The following is a 19,942-nucleotide window of genomic DNA, read 5'->3' as shown; positions in this document are numbered from 1 at the left end:
GAGGAATAACAAATTTCCTCAGATCCCCAGAAAATCAAGAGCTAAAGGAGGAGAGGTTAAAGAGTGGACTGACCTTCTGGGCCTTATTTTCTTCAGCAGTGGGAGAAAAGGGGTCCCCTGTGCTTGAACTCCACAATAGCTGTTAGAGAGTAGATTTCTACATCATGTGTGTGAACCTGGTTCTCATGCACCTAGGCCCATGTGTGCAATGCCAACCTCTGGGCCTTACATGTGTGCTGGGATTACACCTCTGGGTCAGACTCATGAAGGCACTTATATATTATTGGCTGTTTCCTAGACTGATATGCATTCTAAAACTACACTCTGGGTCTTTGAGGGCTTTGTTGAAAGCATGTCTGATGTTCCGTGGACCAATTTCAGCAGACAAAAATCTGCACTCTTTCCTGAACGACAATCACTGTGCGTACTCTTCTTACACTCAACCACTTCCGCCCACTGTGGGTTTTGTGTGTGTGTGTGTGTGTGTGTGTGTGTGTGTGACATAAATGCTCAGTTCCCCAACTATTCGGTTACTTCTTCAGCACAAAATAACTGTGCTCTCCAGAAGAAATCAGCAGGCTCATTAAGGCTCACCTACAATTGAAAGCACCATGTTGTTTGCTCATTTGCATTGCAAATAAGAAACTGGTGGCCTTCACCAGCCACTTTAATAGCATGAGTGCCTGTGACACGGTGGTGCGTGGAGGAGCCTGCCCTACTTGTGTGCTATCATCACACAACGTTGCACTGAACAAAATCATACATACACCGTGTTTTTGGAATATACCGTTCACCCAAAACATTTCTCCTCCGAGCATTTGCAGAAGATTTATGGCCTCTTGGCAAACCCTGTTTTCCCTCTCCCCATCTGTGACTTACGGGAATTTGTTCAGTTTCTTTTTGTTTGCTTATTATCTGTGGGTGGCCTGGATGCCTGTTAAATTTGCAGATATTTTATCTTCAGGGTGATAAGTGAGCATCTGGGCTTCCTTTGGGAATAAATGGACTACATAGGTAAAGACATTAATAGAAAGATGAAAATCATTTTAATTCTCTCATTGCAAGTGTTCTTTGCCATATTTAAGACCCCAGGTGGGAGCCTTGCTCGGCTCCCTGTTGTGAAACTGATTAGGAGTTATGCAAAGTTAACAGTTGGGGCTGCAGGAGTTGCTCTTATGATTTTGCAATGTAAAATGTTATTTAGCAGTAAAGTGGGTTTATAAACAGATATCTGTCATTTCTCTAATAAAACATACATATGGAGAGAGACACATATGACCAAAGTATCAAAACTTGAAGTCTGAAAGATATGTCCACATGATGTGTTAACTATTTCTGATCAGCTAGATACCTGGAATCTTTTATAACATTCAGACAATTTGTGGTTGGTGTAAACAAAACATTATTCACCAATCTATTTGGCTTTGCTTTAATCTCAGTAGCCTTTTTCCTGCCTGAAATAGCTTTCACTTTTTTTAAAATGCCTCTGAACAGACTATTGATGGCTCACTGCCTTTCAATCAGATTTTTTTTTCAAAACCAATTAATTAGCAAAGCATTTATCAGATTATCATCATGTGGGAATTCCATGCTGGACTCTGTGGCTCTGGGACACAACTCAGGGATGAAATAGTATTCTTCACACTCTTTCAAAGGAACGATTAATTTAAAGGAAGCAAAATAACAATGCCATTGCACACAAAAATAACTGAATTGTACGGTGTAAATTCATGTACTTGTTGAATACAGTGATTCGCTCAACAAATACTGAGGTCTTACTACATACCGGCTGCTACGCCAGGTCCTGAAATGCAGGAATGAACAAAGCAACCATAGTAGTTAGTGCCTCAGTGAATCATTCACTTCCTGAAGGTTTGCAAAAGTATGAGCTGAAGAAATGAGAAGAGCCTTCTTCATGAAGTAGGGGTATATGTTGAGCATTGAGAGATGAGTATGTTGTTATGGGTTGAATTGTGTCCCCTCAAAAGATACATTGAAGGCCTGACTCCTTGGCACCTGTGAATGTGGCCTCACTGGAACGGGGCTGGTGCAGAGATAATCAAGTTAAGATAAGGTCGTGCTGAATAAGGTTGGTTCAAATCCAGTATGACTAATGTTCCGGTAAGAAGAGGAGAAAAGACACAGAAAGACACAGAAGAAAGATAGCTATGTGGTGACACAGGCAAAGATCGGAGTGATGTGTCTACAAGCCAAGGACTGCTGAGGACCTCCAGACACACCAGAAGCTAAGAGAAAGGCATGGAACATACTCAGGTGTACACCCTCAGAGAGAACCTGGCCAATCCTTGATTTCAGACTTCTGGCTCCCAGAATTGAGAGAGGCTACATTTCTGTTATTTAAGTTCCCTCGTTTGCGATGTTTTGTTATGGCAGCCCTGGGACAGTAATACAGGAAACAAGCCCTGGGACAGTAATACAGGAAACACAGATCGGACAGTGAGAAACGAAGGGTGAACAATGACACGGAAACAGCAGGTGGGAAAAGAAAATAAGTTCATTCAAACCCCAGGTTCAATTCAAGTGGGCAGTCTATTCTCAAAATTATTGGCATTCAGATTAAGGAAGTGACTGAATAAGTCATGGAGTAATGTAGATCTAAACAATAGAAAATCATTGAGAGAAAAAAATGGAGGTGATAAAGAAACAATCTAGCAGCAATATACAAGCCGATTGACTTCTGTAGTCCAGTCATTCTAGCAAACTCCCGGACGGCACCCTCCAGCCTGTGACAGGGGGAGACTAAGCCACTGAGGACATGAAGATTTTTAAAAAGACAAATGAGGAGGCTCCTCCTAGTTGCAATAATGAATAATTCTATGCAACCCATACATTTAACACATTTTGTTGTACATTTGAATTTTAGCTTTGATATTCAGCTTTAACTTTGTCACCTGGACAGGAGGTACTGCACAAATGATTTCGGTTGGCCAGAATAAGGGGGGAAATCACTAACTAACAGCTAGTAGGCTATTCCGAAGATTTCACAGTGAAATAGAGTGCAGCTTGCTCCTCTATCAGGCAAGTGGTATGTGATTGCATCGCACATTTTCCCTTTAGAACTCAGTTTTAAAAATTAGCATGCTTTCCTAATGTTACCTGTGACCCACTTTTTCCGTGGTTAAAGGAATAGACCTGGTAACAGCCTTGCCCTGAACTATTACTATAGAAAATGTTTGCAGTTCCCTGTTTTCTCCACATCTGCTCCTTGCTATATAACACGCAGGCATATGCATATCCATCCCCCCGATTACCAGATGTGAAAGTACAATCCCATGAGGGTTCACTCTGACCTCTTCATTGGCACAATTTGAAACGCCAGCTTTCAGGAGAGAAGCGCAATCTGGCAGGCGTGGGACAGGCTCTTCCGAGCCTCTGCTGGGTCTTGCTAAAACGGATGATGCTCTGGGTGAGGAGAGGTTCGCTCAGTGTTTCTGGCGGGTACAAAACAATTGAATAGAAACATCTCCTGGGTGGCGGGTGCCTGCCGAGAAGTTCTCCTTTCCCACGGAGCACAGGGCGGTGCGTGTCTGTCCCGCTTACACTCTAAAGTATTACGAACCAACTCTTCCCGACTAGAACTTAAATAGAAAACAAAAGCAAAAACTCTAGCACGTGTGATAGCATTGGCCTGTCAGAACTGTACAAAATAGTTTCTATTATGTAAGACTTTACATATATATTTATATATGTATGCGCACACATGCATATATATCATCTAGCACACAGCTTACACGAAACATGATTTCGTTTTAGATGACAAGAAAGATGCTGAATCTTATTATTATGTATCCGTATATTTGAAAATTTGCCCACAATATATGTTGAAGCAATGCTGAGGATCAGCCATTAATTTACTCTAAAGGGATGTAAACAAATCTCCATTTGTGGAAATTCAACAGATTCCAGCCAGTCTGTAGAAAACGCCTGCCAGAAAGCACGCCCGTAGTTTTGAACGTGCTGTAACGTGGACGTCCTGGAACCACGTAGCTGCTGGCCTAAACACCAGGCCCCGCGCACTCTCCTTGCCCTGACATGCGTGCGCGTCCACGTGCGCGAATGAATGGGAGGCAGAGCAGTGGGGATGAATTGTGAAGTTCTGGCTGCTTAGAAAACCTATTTCTGTGATCTTGATTTGATTGTATGTTTTCCATGACCATATCCCCCTCATCCTCCTCTGCCCACCCTGCAGTCGCCACGCTGCGGTCCGAGACCATGAGTGCTTTCTCCGTCTTCCTCGATCCCTCCACCTCCTGGCAAACACCTCCCACGGCTAATTCCCTGCAGTTTTTTCACCCTCTAGGGACAACAAAGTATGAGGCATAGCTGTATGTAAATACATTTTTAAATGATTTATCTTACTCTAATTTGGAGCGGGTCTCTGAACTATACAGTCACACATTAGTAGAGCTATGTCTGTCAACCACTCCATCAAAATACCTGCACGGCTGCAGCTGATTTTAGCGAACACATGTAGCCAGTTTTTCTGAGGTTCCAGCATTTGGGTGGAGGGGTTACATAGGCATTAATTATCTTGTTTAATCATCGAGCGGGCCCTGTGAAACATGTTGTCTCACTTGACGAGAGAAAACCAGGTGGGACGCTAGCGGTCAGGCCCAGCAAACAGCGAGGCCGGGAACGCACCAGGCCATGTTAACCTTCAAAGCCAGACTCAGCTAGCCCCCTGCGACCGGGAAAAGGCTTCAGGAAACCCGCTGAAATGCAGCTGGCACCCAGGCATCACTCAGTTGCTAATTTTATCATACAGAACTTCACCGAGAGGTCCAAAACAGTGATAAGGAAATGCCATTTAACAAGTGTTTATTCTTCTCTTTGCTGGGTATGTATGATCGGATTCAATCTACCTACCTCCCCTGGAGATCCATACTAATTTCATCCTCATTTTATGAGTGGATTAAGGAGGTGAACGGACTTGCCCAAAGTCACGTGTCTAGCAGAGCCAGGATTTAAACTCAGAGAAACTGACTCAGGAGTCATAGTGCCTCCCAGGAAGAAGGAACCTCCTCAGAACCAGCCAAACTCGATGCCATGCCTCTGAGATTCTTACAGTCTGCTCAGCTGGCTGTTCAGGCTCTCACTTTGTTGCTCTTTAATTTCATTTGGAGAAAATCATCACATCGTTGGTTGTGCATTTTCAACGGACAGCAAATAAGGAGTAGATGATGAGAGGGGTGTCAGGGAGAGGGCAGCAGTGGAGTAATCTGGTGTGGGGGTCCAGCTGACTGCAGCAGTCGGAGGCAGATTGTGAGGGATAGGCATGCATTGCAATCGGAGAGCATTGGTACATAGGAAAGAGGCTTTTAAAATTCAAGAGTCCCTTCTGGAATACAAACTCATTTTATACTGAAAGGAAAAGAAGCATAGCGAGGTTAGGTGATTTTCCAGTACATATGTGGGGTCAGAGCCTGGGTGATGGAATGACTTACGATTTGGTGGTGCTAGAGAGCTCCATGCAGAATCAGAGGAAATTGTGAGTGAAGTCTAGAGGAACTGAAGAAAACCCAAAGGGTAGGTTACCTTGGTTTCAGTAGATGTCTGAAAACATTTTTACTCAGAAGATATGCCTTTGCCCAGTGATGTGCTGCTGGTGAATACTTGACAGGCTCTTTAGAAAAACAAAATGTATGTGACTGTATATTTTACAGACTTTTAAGTTTAACCTGCATTATTACTATTTTCTCCCTTGCTTTCCTAAATCTAGTCAATCGAAACAATAAACCGAGTCCCAATTTGTAGCATTTGCAGATTTCCATGGTGTACACACTCCCGACGTGACTGGTTTCTAGTTGCCAACCACAGGCCACTCAACTCAGAGTTGAAAAGAGACATATAAACATCATGATAAAGCATTGCACTACCCTCAGAGGGAAGATATAACAGGCCTAAGTAACTTCAAATTATAAATAGTAGTAACATAATTGGGAAGTAATGGGTTTTTACTATCTTACTTTCATTCCTAATATGATTTGTGTACTTATATAATGTAATGTTTAAAATGGTTCTATTTAACGACTGTCCCAGAAAGTTCCTATAGTCTTAAAGATTGGGTTTTGCTGTCATGTATGAACCGGCTTCGGTCATCACTGCCTGCGTTTCCGGAGGAAAGTGGCCGTGAGAAACGTACCCAGGGCGTTATGTAGCGTATGTCATGCGCATCACAGTCGGCCTGTGTGAGCCGTGGGTATCGTGCGGGCGCCTGTAGAAGCATACCTTTGAAACAGTGCTTACCCAACTTTAATGTGCATATAAATCACTTGAAGATCTCCCTCGTCTGTATTTCTGAGATGTTGCTGGTGCTTCTGGTCCGTGAACCATACTTTGAATAGCAAAGCCCAAGACTAATTTCCTTAAAATATATATACAAGACAAGTTTGCTAGAACCAAACTCAATAATGATTACAACTTTAGCCTGGAGGTGGGAAATATTTATTTCTAATCATTTCATTGTTTATATTGGCTTTATTCTTTGCAACCTAACCTTAAGTTTTTTTTTTTCAGGAGTAATCTGGGTATAAAAATAGATTATCATAAATTTTCAGGAAAGCAGTGGTTCTGAAAGCTAGGTTTAGGACGAGGAGACTAGAAGCTAGAGTAATTCATGAAAAGACAACCAAGGACCATATGGGACGGTAGAGGGAAAAAAGTATATTTTAAACCTTAATACAGAAAGTAGTTTTTAAACAATGTTATAGGAAATCTCAAAATATCTATTTTGCCACATATTAGCACAGAAACAGTATCTGCAAATTGCAGATGGAGGGAAGATGACTTTTTATGGACAGTTCACAGAAAAAGTGTTTCAACAGGGAAACTAAAGAGGAAAGGATGTTAACTTGTTGAATTTAAGATTCTGTTAGAGAATCCAGTCAGCATGAAGAAATTTGAGATGTGGCATTGGGGTGCCAATAGGTTTTACCCTTATGATAGCAGATGTGAGGGAACAGTCAGGGGGAGAAGTGTCTCCCACAGGTAATTTGGGCTACAGTCTATGAGTGGGAGCCAAAGCGGAAAACACAGAGAAGAAGGAAGAACTAACGAGAGAGACACGGAGGGAGGAGCAAGGCTTTCCAGCGGGAGAGCTTCTCTCGACCCTCTGGCCAGCGGAGGAATTCAGTTAAATAAAGCCACTGTCATCAAATCCATCCATTTGACTTTAGAATAATTTGCAGGGGAATTTCTAATTCTTGAAAAATCAGGTCATTTATTCTTAATTTAAAATACAAGTCGTCCTAAATTAATACTCTGCTTCGGAGCATTGGTGTATGCCAACTTGATCTACTTATGCAGTGAATCTGAGAGAATACTTAATGAAAAACTCCAGACAATGTGAACCACCCTTAACGATCCACGGTGATAGTTAAAAGGCACCGTTCCCAATGCATAGCTAACGTCCCTCAATAAAACAGCCTGGCATGCCCAAGTTCCCACTTTCCATGGATTCCGGTCACCCAGCCCAGCTAATCATCTCTAACAGCTTTTTTGGATCTGTTACAATGCATTAGGAAAACGCTTAGAATTCCAAAGAGCCATTCTTTTCTTTTTTAAAAAAAAACCCACCAGCAATGAGCAATGCTTACTTGCTTATGCAGTCACCTTATGTGTCTTGTAGTATGACTGGCATTTCCTTAAAGGTAAACTTTAAAAGATTCAAAAGGCAAATTTAGCTGGGTTGTTAGCATATGAAAGGCATCTTAAATTTTCAGAATATGTTATGGACTTTCATTAAATTTTCCCCAATGTGATTTCCTTGCCTCAGTCCTGTTTGCTACAAATATCTTCTTAATGCAAACATTATTCCACCTCCAGGCTTCTCTCTGCAATTTCCAGCCAATCCCAGAGGTCAATCTGTATTAAGAAATTCTAGTTCTTTAACTGTCTACTGAACTTCACCAGCCATGCAACCTTGGTAAAAGTTAAAGCAATCAAAATATGTATTACTTTCTCAGGAATCCATGTTGCTATAAAGATGTAAATTCCTACCTTAGACAATAATCTCTGAGAGCTGGAGATATTTTGAAATTTTAGAAAATTATTTTCTGAAAGATATGTTCTTGTTAAAACTATTTTTTTTATTTTTTGTTCAAAACTATTTTTTAATTCAACAGACATTATTGAATGTCTACTGTGTAACAACAATTATGGTAGTTTTTGTGAAGTGTGAGTGCAGAGAAATTCTAGAAATAAAGAATATGTGGTCTCTTCCTCTAAGATGCATAAAACATTTACATGTTTTACAAACAAAACATGTAATATTTTGGGAATACAAAACAAAAATGGGCTGTTAAAAATTGAGGACATAGTGAGAAATGGAGAGGATAGAAAATGGCTGTCAACTAGATGAGTTTAAGGGAATATTTCTTAGATAAAAGGGCATTTGAATTACACCATAAAGAAATGCATATTTTAGCCCTGGCTGGCATAGCTCAGTGGATTGAGCTCAGGCTTCGAACCAAAGCATCGCAGGTTCAATTCCCAGTCAGGGCACATGCCTGGGTTGCAGGCCACGGCCTCCAGCAACTGCACATTGATGTTTCTCTCTCTCTTTCTTTCCCTCTCCCTCCCCTCTCTAAAAATAAATAAATAAAATCTTACAAAAAAAGAAATGCATATTTCCAGTAGGTTAGGTACACATCAATCAAGGTAAACTTGCAAAAAAGGAAATAGTGCAAAGGAATATTGAGTACAAGAATGCAGGCCTTGTGGAAGGGGAAGTAGTTTGTGTGATGGCTGCGTGGGATGTGCTGTGAGGCTATGCATGGCAAGGATGGCAGAGAAAACTTTAAGGATCTTCTTGAATGCAAAACTAAAAAGAATGGCAAAATAGACCCACTGAAGATATTTAAACAAGAGAATTGCATACATAATGATGTGTCTGAGGTGACTTAAAGCTTGTTGGATGCAATTAGAACAATGAAAAGACAATATGGTTTTCTTACTCCTATAATGTATTGATTTCTTAATTATAAAAAGTTTTAAAAAGAGTTGCTATAATTTAGCTCAATAACATGGTCCAGGTATGAAGTTTCAGATTCAACTATTTTAAATTTAGAACAAATAACGCTCTTGCTTACTTACAACTTCTTTGGTGTAAGGACTTTGAATTCAACAGGAGTCTCCCACACAGTAATTTATCTTTTTTTTTCCATTTCTGCCTTCAGTTGGCATCTCTTTGAAATTTAAATTAAGATAAGAATCATTTTAAATTCATGTACAATGAAATCAAAGGACGAAATCAGGGGAAAATTGGATGATGGCTATTGATCTCTAGTTTTTCTTTCTTTAAGAATATTTTTACTTAAGAATATTTGTGAATTAAAAGTATTGCCTTATATAATTAATCTTCTCTCAAGAAGCAATTAGATTTTCTATGTACCTCTTGTTACTTTGTTTTTACCTATCATCCAGCTGTCTTCACTAAATTGGCAGTTATTACTTTTCTCCATTTTATTGTCAATTCATCTGATGACCACTATTCATTAGCAAATGCTTTAAATGACATTCAATGTTAACCCATGTGAAATTAATACATTTTGCTGTATTTATGTTTTTGTTCTAAACTTCAATGCTAATTTTTGAACACCAAGTTTTGTGATGTCCTAAAAAGGAATCGAATTGTTTCAGAATTAAGAACATGGAGAACAAGGTTTGGAGCTAGTTTCTAATTTATTTCTTTTCAACCTCATCTGACAGATTTAAATTAACAGCGTTTACTCGTGAGCCACCTCCCTTCAGCAACGATATAAAACAATATTTCTCGAAATTTAAAAAATCACTAAATACTCTATAAAATAAAATATAAAAACAGGTAAAGTATGTGATGTGGTTCAGGGTGGGTCTTTGGGAGGCAAGGAGCCACTCTTAAGCATTCGTTTATTATTTCCTCAATAAATATTTTGGATTCTGGGCTTGGCTGAACGTTGTGCTAAGTGCCGGAGATGAGAACGAGGCAATCACAGAGCCCCCGCAGCCTGTAATTTGGTTGTCAGAGGGAGACATCAAAACAGTAACAACAAATACACAGGCACACAAACACACGATGACAGCTCTAGTAACTGACAAAAAGCAATGATTCACAGAAGCATGAGGCAGGGTAATGAGAACAAAATTAAAGAGAGCAACAGTATACACACAAATTTCTCGCCCTGACACAGAAAGCATAGTCATAATTCCTATGCCATTGCATTCTGTCCCTTTGAAAGGTCATTCTGGAAGTGACCTACCAAGTGGATCATAAGATCTTTTAAGTGTCACTGGGTATGATTTGACAAAGATCCATTAGAGACTTTGTCTTTATGAAAACATATTTCTATCTGCTTTTACATATAAGAATTTGGGGCAGTTTGCTGGATGCCCTTAAACAATTTGTATGGATGGCACAGCGGCTGGTCTGAGGAAGAAGAGGTTGACATACAGAAGAAGGCTGTCAGCTAGCTCAGTACACAGTCGTCCATTCTGACCGTTGGCTGGCTCTTCCGGTGTTCTTCCCCATCCTGCCCTTTGCTCCTGTGATGAGGTATCATAGCAACTATAGACTATTTAAAATCTTTTTTGCTGCTTCATTTTGTCTGCAATAGTTTACAGGAATAGTAATGGACAAAGGCAGTCCCTAGTGATGGATAAGTGAGTCATTTCAAAAAAAAAGAAGCTATGGAGAATGCACCCATATGCCCCTTCTGCATTCCCTTTTTTTAAAAAAAAACTTTATTGAAAAGTGCTTTGTAAAAAATATAACTTTATTAAGAAATAATTTACACATCGTAAGTATCTATTTTACGAGTGCAATATGATGATTTAAGTAAATGTAAGGAGTTGAGCAACCATCAGCAAATTTAAACACAAATTTTTTAGAATACTTCCAATGCTTGGAAAGTATCTTCCTCCTGTTTGCTGCCAATCTCTACTTGCCTTTTCTGTTTCAAGTAAATGGAATCCGATTCTATGTAGTCTCGCATCTGACAAGTAGCAAAATGATTCTGAGGTTCATCCACGTTGGAACATGCATCAGTAGTCCTTGTCTGTTTCATTGGTGTTCTTTTCTCATTCACTCATTCCCTCTTTACTCAGCGGCAGCAGAAAACCAAATGTTCCGAATCCGGAGTGTTATTTTATCTTCTTTGGGCTTCATTCACTGCCACCCGGCCTGTTCTCCCCGTTGCCAGGTCCCTCCTCCCCTCCAGGGATCATCACTTCTTTAAAACTCAAGTTCCCTCTGCCAGGTCTGTAAGCCAAATCCCTAAGGTGGCTCTTTTCCCCAGCCAGCCCTACCCAGAGAGCAAAAAGACTTAGGTAAACAAATGTGCAGTCTTGCTGCAAATGGGAAGAACAATAGGGCAAGACAAATGGATGAAATGGTGTGGAGAGGCAGGAAGAAGCCGGTGGACTCATTATTTCAGGGATTCGATGCACTGTTCAGGACTTCTTCCGACAGCTGGTAAATATTGCATCTTTTTGTTGAGAAGAGACTAGCTTATGTTTTCCTAACAAAGGCGCTGCTGCGGTGCACCTGCGTGAGCTTGCCACATTGGTAATTCACAAGCAGGTGACGGCTAATGGGGAAATCTGTTATTTATTTTTAATTGTTTAAAAAGTAAGCGAACCCATTATCCAAAATTCCGGCCCTGCTTTGAGCAGAGACTTTAGAAACCATTGGTTTTCTGCTTAGTTCCAGAGCTGTTTATGAAACTGGTAAGCACTGGGGAGGCATATTGGTTAAAATACCTCCTTTGTAACTGTTTGTAACTTGGACTCGCAGAAAGAATATGAAGTGGACATAAACCACAGACATATACACACACTATTTAAAATAGTAAGAGTATAGTGAAGGACAGAATTGTCTCTAAATAAATGTTTAACTTAGTGCTCAAAATATTTGTTAATTTTAAGTTTACATGGAGAATTAAAACCATTTTCTTTATATTTGAGTCCTTAAATGGCTTATATGGAAATAATATAATAATATAATTGCTAAATGATGAAAAATGTTACCGTCATTTCTCTATTTCAGGCACAGGAAAATAACTGTCATAATCAGCGTGCTTCAAATTGTTTCAAATGCTATCAAGAAGTAAACTCTTTTGCTTAAGGAATCAGATAAACTATAAATACATATAGGAAATTTGGCTTCCAGTTTTAAATGAATGCAATTTTTAAAATGAAAGGACTCACACCTGCCAAGGTGTGTTTTGGGGTTGCAGCTGGGAGGAAAGCTTGAGGGTCCCGGGAATGCCCAGCGTAAGAGGCAGGGAGGTTTCCCCCATGCCCACAGTGAGCGTTCCCAGAGTATTTCCAGAGGCCAGCTTCTCATCACCGTGCTTTCCGAGTGCAGGTAGTGCACGTTGCTGTGGGAGGCCCCAGGGGCCCACATTTTCAAAGAAGCTCCGCCACAGTTTATAAAAAACAAACAGCAACTCTATGTCTTTGTCCACATTGTTCTTTTATCTTAGCTCTGAAAGAAGCACACGTTCTGTAGAATCATAGAAAGGATGCCGTTCCAGCAGGTATTTTTCTAGTTTGTACACTCCAGCTGAGCAACGCTCTGGGCCAGCAGCAGAGCCATTCCCCAGGGCCTGGCCACTCGCTTCTGTGCCGTCAGACTAGCTGCCCAACAATAAGCATCCTTACATCCATTTGCATCTAATGTCATTTAGCATTTTATAAAATCTCATTTCTTTCTCTCCACAACTCTATGAAGTAGGTGAAGCCAGCCTTTTGTATTACCAATGAGGGCCGAAGATCAGAAATGAAAAGATTTCCTAAAAACTACTTAGCTCAATTTGCCCAAAGGCTAAAGGGTCTTATGCCTAGAATCCAGGTGTTCTGATACAACACCCTTTATCCTTTCTACTCAACCATGAGGCTCCTGCTTACTATTGACTAGCTTAAGGTTGAATTTCCTTTTTTTAAAGATTTTATTTATTTATTTTTTTAGAGAGGGAAGGGAAGGAGAAAAAGAGAGAGCGAGAAACATTGATGTGCGGTTGCTGGGGGCCGTGGCCTGCAACCCAGGCATGCACCCTCACTGGGAATCGAACCTGCGACACTTTGGTTCACAACCCGTGCTCAATCCACTGAGCTACGCCAGCCAGGGCTAAGGTTGAATTTCCTTATTGTAGGAGGACGAGGTAGAGTTATCGCTAAGGTTAATTCCTGCTCTAAACTCTATCTGTGAATCTTACCACTTGAACGTGAGCTTTGGAATCCCACTTGGTGAACAGTTCTCAGTGTGAGGTCCCCAATCAGCCACATCAGCGTCAGCTGGAAACTGTCTAGAAATGGAGGATTGTGCCAAACAGACCAAATCAGAAGCCCGAAAGGTAGGCCCCATTAGTGTGTGTTCTAATAGGCCCTTCTGGTGGTTCTGAGGCCCTCCAAAGGTTCCGATCACCAGCGGTCCTACTCAGACATGCACTGACGTGCTTACAGCCGTGGGTCATTGACGCTCCGTCTGGGTCAGTAATGTCTCTCCTACATTAGGTTTGTGTTTGCACTGACCTGGGGGCTTTATCTGGAAGGGTTACTGGAGAGGGGAGCTGGGTGAGATGTTTCTAAGATAAACTCACTCTCTTTAGCCTCTCGATTTGCATTTTCCAGAGGACTGTTTAAAAAGAGACACAATATTAGAAAGAAGTGGTGTGTCCGTTTATGTGATATTTGTTTGGTTGGGAAAAGTACATAGAGTTGCATTCAAACCTTGCTCCCAGTCATTGAATTCCACAATGCTGCACTCCGGGCAACACTGGAAACCAGGTGGGTATTTTGCAAACTGCTGAAATGGGAAAATGGTGAGCCTACGTGGAGAGTGAGAAGTCATCTGGCAAAGTTTCAGAAGCCTCTAGACCAGGGTTTTCCAGCAATGCCACCAGTGCCATTCCGGACTGGGTGCCTCACTGCGGAGGCAGCTGTCCTATGTACTATAGGATGTTAGCAGCATCTGTGGCGTCTACTCACTAGACGCCAGAAGCCATTCAGGTGGAGTAGTGGCAGGCAGCAATGTCTGCAGACATCGGTAAATGCCCCTGGGGAGCAAAACTGCCCCCACTTTGAGAACTAGAGCCCGAGGCTAACTTTGAGCAACGTGCATAGCGCTCTGGTTAGAATAACCATCATCTCCTGAGCCTTCCTTCTCCTGGCTGTTATTTCGGGATGAAGGTCAACAGAGGAGACTCAGAATCTTGACAATCTTCCTTGCTGTGAGTGGAAAACAAATCAGAAGCGAGAGGTAGACGGTACAGGCAAGGAGGCGTTCACGGCTCTTAGGCTCCCGGCACCAGCAGACTTGGGACAGAAGAGCCAAGGGTGGGAGCTATAGAAGGAGATGAGCTGAGAAGAAAACTGCCAGCTATTAGCGTTTCTGTAGGAGGTAAATGTTCCAAGCTTTGGTGCTACAGAGAATTCTCGGAAGGCCTGCGCGAGCAGCACCATGTGTAAGCCCTAGGAGTGAGCGGGCGTAGGCACTGAACCTTGCCTGCTGCTGAGCAGGGCTGATGGTATTAGGTAGACATGATTTCTGCTTCCAAATGCCACCGATTTCCTCCACAGAGACATTTGCTGCTTCTCATAAATAACCTTTGGAAAAAAAAAAAAAAACCTCTGGGTTTATTTCGGGGCACTCTCCATATAAATTCATTGTCAGTATAAATAGTTGTGGCTGTTGTTAAATACAGAAGAAGAAACTCCATCAAGGCCCACATTGGATGACCCTATGCAAGGCCCTTGGAGCGCCCTCCAGCGGGCTGGAGAGCTCGCTACTCCCGCCCTCCTTCCCCTCTCCTCCTCTCTTCAGGGTTCCATCCCTCTGGGCCCTTCCCTTTGGGAAAATGACCCGATTTCAGCCATTCCCTCCTCTTCCACACACATCTGAGTTCCAGCTCTCATCCGGAGAGACATACATTTAAAAATTTTAGATAGGAAGAGCCTTACCAGTTCATGGAATGTTCGCCAACAGTGTGGGAGACAAATAACATGAGAGTCAGAAATATATGACCAGCTCTTCTGAAAGCACACATAGACAAAAATCACCTGTTACCATCCGGCAACGAAGGCCAGCCTCTCGCTTGTATCTATCTCCTCTGGTTTCTGTCTTCTTGGATACTCTGGGGACTGAGCGGCCATTGTCTGGCTCAACTTCCTTCAGGAAGAATTTTGGCATCTTCTCGGCCACAGCAAGCTTTGTCTCGGCCCTGGCCGCACACGTGCACTTGGGCCGGAAGTGGTGGGCGGGGACAGCACGCACACATGGGCTCGCTCAGAGGCGCTGGCCACTGGGTCCACGATGGTCCTCACGGCTCACCTTGATCTCCGCCTTATTCTACTGCCTCTTCTCTATTTTTTCATAGATGGCTTTCACCTTGACAGGATACACATTCTGCATTAGCTTTACTAGACCAGCTTAACCTACACCACGAAGTCACCTACAATATTTCTGGGGGTGCTGTCTATGAGCAGGCATTGACAGATACGCTAGCGATCATTGTCTGTTACTTCCCATCGCCATCCCGTGCACACACTGCCCCTGCGCCAGCTCACAACTGGGGCAACTGCACAGGCGGTATCTCTCATACATCTTTCACCGTCATTTTCCGTGTTTTGTGGCACACCTGCTGGGGGCACTGGCGTCCCGACAGTTCCAGGGTACCTGGGATAAGGGGAAAGGCAAAAGTCTCATGAGGAACAAAAAGGAAATTTGGACTCAGCATTCACAAGACTCTTTGTTCTCTTAAGAACTTCCTTCTGACCCATATCGATGGATCATCGTAGGATTTCAATCACAATGTATGTATTCCATTGCATAACGGTGCTGCTGCTTAGAAGCAAAAATGTCAGAGAAAAATCTTCATTGTCCTCCCGCGGAGCTTGAAGGAGAACAGATACGCCTGGCAGTGTCAGCCTGATGAAGTTGTAAGTGCCAGGAAAAGAATGATGATCCTTGGCCTTGAAAAATATGATAAACAGATTTTGTTTGCTTAGCGGAAGCAACATTGGGCTGCTCATTTTGTAAGCCAATCATGTGGACTTGAAGGAATTTCTGTTTCGCCTCTTTGATAGGACTTTTATTTTCCAAACTACTGAGAAGGCCATTTGATCTTCTCCCTTTGATCTTCTCATAAGGGACCCTCTTTCAGACCAGATTTTAGCCAGTTTCCAGGAAGGTCTGCATAGCCCTGGGAGACATTTGTCACGAAATGAATTTCGCTCTGATGGTGGCTGAGGGTGAGTTTGTCAGTAGTATTGAAACAGGGACTTCCCTTACAACCAGCCCACTGAAAACCACTGAGTAAATGGGGAAGTGGGCCACCAGGTAAGGAAACGAATCCCTTCCGGCAAAGCTTTGCTAAGAATCCAGGGGGAAGAGTATCCCTACTTCATCTACAAAACTCTTTGATGACTGGTGACGTCACCTCCCCATTGAAATAGAAGGTCTCAGTCATCCAACTGCTCACTTACTCCAATGTCCACATCGTGGTTACTTTTGCAGTTGTTTTCCTCAGAGATTAGAGGTTCCCTTTTTTTCTTTCAAACATGAGTTGCCCCATTCACCAAAAGCTGGTGATTAATGATAAAACAAGACATTCGTTTCCCTTCCTTATTAAAAGTAGAATAAATAATGTCTTGCCCTCTTCAGAGATAAAACAAGTAGCAGTGCTTGCCACACCTGAAATCCCCAGCTCTTTTGGGGGGTCATGGAAGCAATATGGGGCCATCCATCCAGGATCTGCATGTGTAAGTAAGTGGGGTTCTGTCATGTCCAGAGCATTGGGGTTGAACTCACACGCAGTATAAGGCTTCCCAACCCTGGCTGCCTATTGTGAGACCATGGGGAGCTTCTCAAACACTGGTGCCTGGGCCCTTGACCCAGACTAAATAATAGATCTCTCTGGGAAGGGATCCAGCACCAGCATTTTTTAAAGCTCCCCAGGTGGATCTAATGTGCAGCAGGGTTGAAAACCACTAACTGCAAGTCCATTCCCAAAAGGGCGCTCACAGCTTTCTGAGATTCCCAGCAAAACACTTGGGGAACATTGCAAACTGTGAAAGCTTCTTGGGTAGTCGCAGAGCACATTTGCATCACGTTCATCCTTGTGACTTGAAGCTGAGAAACCTGCTGAACTGTCCTTAATGCGGCTGCTTTTAATAACTTGACCATGAAACTTTTTAAATTCACGTTCCATCCACTAGAGTAGCTTCTATTTGTCGGAGTACTTGAGGAAACACTGAACTAAATGCTCTGGGGACTCAGAGTAGCTTCTAGCTCTGAGATTCAATTTCCATTTTATTTTGTTCTGTTCTATACCGTTCAACATGGAATGTTGTCCCAAAGGTATTCCCTTGATTACTTACAACATAAAGACGCTCAGCAACACGCGAGACCCATAATCATTATCTTCTGCAGAGAAATTTTCAAGTCATTTCCAAGAACAATGCTTTGGAGTAGTGATCTAGGACACTTGCTGCTAAATGAAGGGGGAGTTCTGAGGAAGGAGGGAAGGCTCCCTGACTTTCTTTGTAAATTAAGTTTTACAAGTAGTACCTCCTGTTCTCCAGCGAAGTCTCTGGGGCTACGGAGACGTCAAGGAGACTGAGAAAGGCATGTTGCTTCAGCGGGTTCAATAATCCCAGACCAGGTTTAGCAATCCGGAGGCTAAAGGGGAGGTTTATTCAGGGCTGACTCTAAGAGGACTGCGTGGGTCCTGGTAAAACAGAGATAACTGATTATGTGAAATAAAATTTCCCTATACTTTTGTCTTTTCTTAAATGTGGACTTGCTGACTATTTCCCTGAAGTTTGCTATTAGCCAAGACAATCACAATTATGTCTAGATATGTGTGCAGAGTTGCATGACAAGTTTCTTTGGAGTTACGTTGATTTTTAGACGTGTCCACCTGGAGCACCGCACTCTTGCCTGCTTCTATGGAATGACTTGTTTGGTTTGTTATGCCAGTACTTCTTGAAGGTGTTCTTGTTCTGTGTAATGGATTAGATTCTGGGGACAGAATAAGGATCAAGATGGACCAGTCTCAGAGTCTTCTGAATGTGATCTAGTCCATCCAGTATCCCTTGCTAATGGTGCTCAAAGAGTTCTTAACATGGGACTTAAAGAAACAAAACAAAACAAAACAAAAAAGTTTAAATAAAATTGCCGCATTATAGAAGGTGTATCACATATAGTTCATCACTTGTAGCATGACTATGTAAGCAATAACATTCTATGAAATACAATGTAAGAACTAAATTCTGATCAGCTTGCTCTTGAAAGAGTGAGTGAATTCCTCAGCCAGACTGTGCTTAAAAGAAATGCCCCATTGATGGTTAAAACCACATCTCCTCCTTTAGGCATCTCAGACCTATCATCCTTTATTACACACAAACCATATTTTGTGTTGAAGGCTATCACCCCACCTGTTCAAATGTTTTCTTTCATTATTTACTCTAAATCAGAGAATTTAAATGTCTGTGAATTTGCAGTCTTCCAACAACTTCTTAAAATGCAGACTTGACTATAGAATCTTCATCACATGTATTTCTATAGTTTTATTATGATTATTTGTCTTTGGAAAGAACTTAGTAAGTTTCCTCTTCCTTAATATGTGTGCAAAGCCATCTACTAAAAATAACTTCTCTCTAGTGGGTTGACCTGGGGGTGGGGGTCTTTACTCCATCTGAAGTTAGTAGCATTTCAAGTGATAAGACATGCTTACAAGCATGGGTATTGGTAGGAGACATTTTCAGATTGGGTATGATCTCAGAAACGCTCATCTTCTCCAGAAAAGTCATTGATTCTATGACACTTCCTTAAAGCAAGAAAACCTTTTCCAGCCTGTGAGAGCTCATGATTTAACCATTTACTTACTTTATTTTTGTTAGTTTCTTTCATTTATATTTGCTGCACATTCTCAGGTGGTAAGATTGGAAGCCTACATTCTCTCTGGTTGTGAAACAGGAGATGATGAACAGAAATAGTGCAGGAGGTGGTGGTATGGACCAACAGATGTGGGTTGAGTCCAGGGTCCATGTGGATTGAGTCCAGGGTCAAGGGCAAAGATGTGTCCATGAGAGGCAAAGGCCAGGAGAAGGTTTATGTGCTCCCTCACATATTGGAGACTCTGTGGCCCATGAGGCTGGTGCATGATAGGAAGAGTAAAGGCCTTATATGTCCACAGGTCACAGGGCCTTCCCTTTTGCCTGTTGATTGACAGAAGCATCTCTGTCAAGGACATCGGAAGCAACACTGTTTTAACCAAGCCATCTTCTCAAGCATTATATTTATATTCTAAGACTCTATGCTTAGGATTTTTTTCTTTAAAAAGCAATCCTGTATTCCATGAGTCATAAGATTGTGCACAGGCTCTAAGGGGATAAGCAGACCTGGTTCAAAACCAACTTAGTCTCAACCTGTGAGATGAAACCATGGACAAGCTACCTAGGGTTCTAACATCCATCTTTCCTTCTGCAAACAGGGGCAATACTAACCCTGAATTACAGGGCTGTTGAGAGGTGATTCACATATAGGATAGTACCTTAAACATAGTTGATTAAAGGCATATCCTCATTTTATTGCTCTTTGCTTTATTGTGCTTTGCAGATATTGCAATTTTGTTTTTACAAATTGAAGGTTTGTGGCATTGTCTATCAGTGCCATTTTCCAACAGCATTTGAGTACTTTGTGTCTCTTTGTTACATTTCAATAGCGTCATATTTCAATTTCTTGTTGATACTAGATTTTTTATTGTGATCTGTGGTCAGTGAGCAGCCATCAGCATTGAGGCAAGACCCTTCAGCAGCAAGAAAAATGTGACTCACTGAAAAGGCAGATGGTGTTTAGCATTTTTTAGCAATAAATTGTTTTTTAATTAAGATATGTACGTTTTTTGACATAATGTGAGTTCACACTTGATAGACTACAGGG

General features: G+C 41.9%; 1 protein-coding gene across 1 annotated transcript in view; it reads left to right on the top strand.

The window, feature by feature from the left end:
• The window catches only part of NYAP2 (neuronal tyrosine-phosphorylated phosphoinositide-3-kinase adaptor 2), a 217,508-nt gene that overhangs the window by 59,092 nt on the left and 138,474 nt on the right, over positions 1-19,942 (top strand). The window lies entirely within an intron of this gene.

Source organism: Phyllostomus discolor, chromosome 4 (genome assembly GCF_004126475.2).
Source record: "Phyllostomus discolor isolate MPI-MPIP mPhyDis1 chromosome 4, mPhyDis1.pri.v3, whole genome shotgun sequence".
Lineage (NCBI taxonomy): Eukaryota > Metazoa > Chordata > Mammalia > Chiroptera > Phyllostomidae > Phyllostomus > Phyllostomus discolor.
This window is presented reverse-complemented; position numbering and strand designations above follow the sequence as displayed.